Source organism: Erigeron canadensis, chromosome 1, assembly GCF_010389155.1.
Source record: "Erigeron canadensis isolate Cc75 chromosome 1, C_canadensis_v1, whole genome shotgun sequence".
Classification (NCBI taxonomy): Eukaryota; Viridiplantae; Streptophyta; class Magnoliopsida; order Asterales; family Asteraceae; genus Erigeron; species Erigeron canadensis.
The window spans coordinates 52,291,718-52,297,717 of NC_057761.1; positions in this window are offsets into that span (position 1 = coordinate 52,291,718).

The window sequence follows — 6,000 nt, forward strand, 5'->3', positions numbered from 1 at the left end:
TTAACAAAATAGCCTAAAAATCTTTTTAATATTCTAAGAAGATGACATGTGGTATCCACTAATTCTATTTCCTAATCTTGCCTTTTGATTTTTCCACATGTCATAATCCAATAGTTAAGAGTTTTTTAGGCTATTTTATTAAGAGGATTAATTATTTTCCTATAAAAATTGGGGGTATGTGCTCCTCATAACTTTTGGTTAAATGTAAAATTGGTTGTTTTTAACGACAAATCTCGGTCCTGAAAATGTTTGGCTCTCTACCCAAAAAAGAAGGTTCCGCGGACAACAAAATAAGAAGTAAGCTATGCATAAAATCTCATAATGCTAAACTTTTATCTATCATCGATGTGGACAACAAAAAAGAAATTGAATGTTTAATGTACGTATCTTATTAGACTGAAAACGTAAACAAACCAAAATCAAAATTTAAGCCGAAACATAACCATAACCAAACCAACCAAACACCAAATGTGACCGTTTATGTTTTTCAAAATCCATAAACTTGGTTTTGGTTTTTGGTTTTGAGCCAACCCAAACATACCCATTGTCACTCCTACTCATAGCATAGAAATAATGTTTCTTTTAAGAAAGGCAAGCTACCTTACTCTTATTCTTAAATTACACGAATATCAAAGATGAGATTCATAACTCTCGAAAAAGTTTTCAATGATTGACGCCTACATATAAGGAAGTAGGACTCAGACTCTAGTGACTAGTGAGACACGTTTATTAGTGTACATAATGATTAACTTATCACACTTCAAAATTTCATTTCTTTGCACAATGTTATTATTTGAACAAATTGGACTTCATGATTACAAAATGTAGTATTAAATTTCCACGAATTTATTAGTCCATATATGTTGTTTTCATATCTTTAAGAAAAGTAAGAAACTTGTTACATTTGCTAAGACAGAATAAATTGATAAATTTCACAGAGTTTTAGAAAAAGTTTTTTGCTTTTTGTATATACATATGGTATATTGTGGTGGATATTATTTGATTTATACAATAATAGATGGATAGATGGGTTTGATTGATGATAGCTGCCCAACCCATCCCATCACATCTTACATTGTAGTACTCGATCGATCACGGGAGGTAAACAACGGGACCCTGTGTCCTGCTGGTTTTTTGTGTGGAAGCTGTGGTGGACCCGTTGTTAATAATATCATTTGCATGTGCTTTTCTACAATTCTCTTTTCTTTTTCGAGAAACCATACCAACTTGCTTTTCGATCGATTTCCCCCTCACAATAAATATTGTGACAATATATATGTTTTTTAAATAATAAATTAATAAAAACATTCCCCTAATAAAGTCATTTTAATGTTATAGTTATCGTTCAATGCAAGACCACAAGCCGTAACTAGTACTACTCCTATTAGACAAGTTAAATTAGCTAAATCAGAGGATTATTCATTTAAATCTATAATTTTTGGTGAAACTCAAAGATCAAATCTTGACCTTTGATTTATCTTAATCAATGGATGAGATTAATCCACTTCTTCTCTCTTCTCTCATTCTTCTCCGGCAACACAACTGCCGTCCACCACCTCTTTCTCTTCTCCGGCGAGACAACCGCCTGCTACCACCTCCTTCTTCTTCTCCGGCGCCACCGCCACCTCCTCCTCCGTCTCCGACCACCCAGCCACGGCGCCGACGCCGGCAGCAAGGGTTTCCCCCTACCGTAGCACACCGCCACCATCTTTTGGATCGCCGCCCATCAAATCCATATGATTCTCATATGCGTCCCTTGACGGTTAAGTTTAGAACGGATAAAGGCCTTTGGCCCGTACCGTATCCACCCGAAAATGAAATTGATATTCGCCGGAGATGCCGCCTGGGATATTGCCGCCGCCGGAGATGTCGCCGGAGATAGTGGTTGATGTCGTCGGAGATGATGGTTAATGTCGCCGGAGATGATGGATGATGTCGCCGGAGATGGAAACTTTCATGTATAATTTTATTTTTAATTTCAACTATTGATGATTGTTGATCCAAGGGCTGAGATTGAGCCCTTGGGTTTCATCAATTTTGATGGATTCACGCGAATACAACTCAGTGTATGAATCCCTGTCATATGTTAATGATAGTATAAAAGTTTTTTGAACTCAATTTGAACTTTGAAGCATTTTATTTTGAATATGTAAATTTCTGTAAATCTAACTTATACAAACGGTTAGTTGCTAATTTTTGGACGTGGTTTTACTTTATATTTTTTTTGTCTACCGTATCATTTTCATGAAACCAAACTTAAATTCTAAAAGAAAGAAAAGGGCAAGTACTAAAATGAAACACATGATATAGTGGATGTTACTACTCAAATATGAGGTGTTAACAATTGAAGTCTATGAAAATTTAGATTTTTTCTCCATTATATTTTCTAGCATTACACATTAAAGATGGAGATGGAATTACTAATTTTGTGTAATTTAGCTTTGTTGAATGATATGCAAGATGATCTAATAAAAGTGTTATAGGGTACAAATGTTTTGAATAGAGCGATTTTTTTTCCCATCTGAATTGTCATTTAGTTCACAAAATACCTGATTTTTGAAAAGGAAAAAAGAAAAATCATTTTCTTCCTCTTTCGAGCCTATGGTGTACTATTTTACATGTTTTTGTCATCTTATATGATCTTGTGAATGTGATGAATGGACGGGTGAATTGAGTTGGGAATGATTTTAAATGAATAATTATTAACTATGGGTGAAACTCAAATAGGAATATATATTTGGAGTTTGAGTTGATTTCAAGTCATTTTTGTCTCTTAGCCATGTAGATTATGTATGTAAAGGTGGATATCGTAAAACAAGTATTAAAGTAAAATAAATAAAACAAAATCTTGACTCTTTTATCATGATTAAATTGATGCATGAAAATTCATGAATCAATTGATACACGGTGATTTTCTATTATTTTATTTCTTTTACTTTAATACTTGTTTTATTTTATCTAAAACTCATATAGTATTATTATACATAATAAAATAACATTGTAAAATAAGTGTTTAAATGTTTTGTTTTTTTTTTAACAACAGAATAACTATATATAAATACATAAAGTCACCAGCAAGATGCTAGGTACAAACAATAATACAATTACAAATCTAGAATTCAAATAAAGCTACAAAATTGGCTACAAAAATTACTTCGAGGACTCACCTTTCCATATAGCAAAACAAATCAATGATACACGCCACTAGCCCAATGCAACAGTCTCCTTTGTAACAACAGAATAGCCAACGTCCAAATATATCATCCATTCTCATAACGGATTCTCAAGCCAATCGGTTCAGTTAAGCTTGAACTTTTTACATCTATTTTAGGACCACATGTATGAATCACCATCTCACTTTTTTTCTTGGTAGGGTTAAAAACAGATTCGTTTCTAAATCGTCATAACTCTCACCAATATATATATATATATATATATATATATATATATATATATATAACAGTTATGATGATACTCTTCACGATGTAACTTCGGTCTAGAGCCATAATTGAATCCAAAAAACAGATGTGATCAATATGGTCTAGTGTTCAAATGTTATTATTCTCTAGGCCACCGAGTCATAAATTATCCATTTAAATCACAAGAGAAAGTCAGAAAGTATGGTAAAAGTTAGCCAAGTAATCAGGAATTGAACATAGGCTCAATAGTCGGTCAACAAGTCAACCTTGGCCAAGTTAAAGTCTAAATTGGTCAAATCTAGATAAATCAGCCAAAATCATGACCGGAAAAGGTTGACGTTCGATACAAGGTAGATTTGTACGTATACTTGAATGCTAGTAGTTAATTTTATTTTTGGATTGAGATCTCTAAACATTATAGATAAAGTTGAAGATTTTGACAATTAGATTAAAATCAAAAGTAAAAAAAAAAACCCTTTATATTTAATATAATTTTACTCGTGAATTTTTTTATAAAACTATATTTTGTACTCTCGAATAATCACCGTTTAAAAATTTCCGATCAATCCAATTCCATGTAATGAAATTTTCAGCCTTAAAATAAATCGGTAGATACTTACATAAGAATGATGATATTTTGATTTCTGAGTTTTATATGTATATCGTATATGATATAGCATGACTTTGAATGTCATTTTATGTTTCAAATTTTTATTGAAGGTAAATGAAAGATCGAAAAACATAAAACATGCGCAACTGTACAAGCTATAGAAATCATTCGGTAAATTAAATTTATAGAAGTAGAACATTACTAGCATGTTTTTTTTTTTATAAGTGGTAAACATTCTGACATAGGGTTCGATCCTCATCCTATGCAAAAGTTAGAGGTAATTTTTTACCATATAGGTAGAACTTGAAGTTTCTTTCTTTCTTTCTTTTGTTGGTATCATTTTTCAATTCAAGTTTATTTTTCTGTTTGATGGTTCATTTCTGTTGCTTTTTATTATTTTTTTTCAACGTGATTTGGGAAAAAATGTCAATTACAAGGGAGGAACAGAATGAAAATCGTGTTGTATGATATATTCCATCAACCGACGAAGATTACAAGCCACTGATAATTTGTGAGCATAACTTGTGAGAATAACTTGTGGAATCACAGAAACATCTTGAATGTGCGTTTGAGATATAATTTTGTCATCTATCTATTTGTTATTTACTTTCTTAGACATTTTTCCAACAAAATTAACGGTTCATATACCATACATCAAAATAACCTTACATTTTAATTATACTTATCGGTAAGATCTGATGCTTCGCCGCCTAAAATCTATGTGCCGTCTTGTATATATAGTGTTTTTTTTTTTTTCAATGTATTTGGACTCAACAACATAATATGATTTAGCAGAGTTGTATTCACGTGAATCCATCAAAATTGGTGAAACCCAAGGGCTCAATCTCAGCCCTTGGATCAACAATCATCAATAGTTGAAATTAAAAATAAAATTATACATGAAAGTTTCCATCTTCGGCAGCCAGCTCCGGCGACATCATCCATCATCTCCGGCGACATCAACCATCATCTCCGACGACATCAACCACTATCTCCGGCGGCGGCAATATCCCACGCGGCATCTCCGACGAATATCAATTTCATTTTCGGGTGGATACGGTACGGGCCAAAGGCCCTTATCCGTTCTAAACTTAACCGTCAAGGGACGCATATGGGAATCATATGGATTTGATGGGCGGCGATCCAAGAGATGGTGGCGGTGTGCTACGGTAGGGGGGAAGCCCTTGCTGCCGGCGTCGTGGCTGGGTGGTCGGAGGCGGAGGAGGAAGTGGCGGTGGCGCCGGAGAAGAAGAAGGAGGTGGTAGCAGGCGGTTGTCTCGCCGGAGAAGAGAAAGAGGTGGTGGACGGCAGTTGTGTTGCCGGAGAAGAATGAGAGAAGATAGAAGAAGAGGATTAATCTCATCCATTGATTAGGATAAACAAAGGTCAAGATTTGATCTTTGGGTTTCACCAAAAATTATAGATTCAAATGAACAATCCTCTTCATACACTTTTATACCATATATCCCCAAGGGGCCTGAGAAAAATATTTTATCGAATCATTAACATACAATACTGGTTGTTTTAATTAAAAAAATACGATAATGATTCATACACTTTTCAATATTTATTAGTCACGTCCAAGTAAATCATATAATAAAGATTCTTTCAGGTTAGTTGTGGTAATAAAATTTTTACCCTTTATTTAAAATTAAAGTTTGAAATTTTTATTTTTTTTTTAAATTTTAACTTTTAATCTATACTATATTATAAAGTTAATAAGGTTTCAACTTTCAATTTTAACAATGTATACATGATAATGTATGATGTACCATACATCAATGTCTCACAACTTCAACTTTAACTTTCATTTTCATTTTCATCTCTCCCTTCAAATCTCAACCACTCATTTTTTTTCTCTCTTTTCCATAAATCATTTTATTTCTCTGATTCATTCAAAATCTTTTATCTCCAAAACCGTACATCGATAAATCATAAAAATTATATGGATATTCTTAAAATTTCATGTTT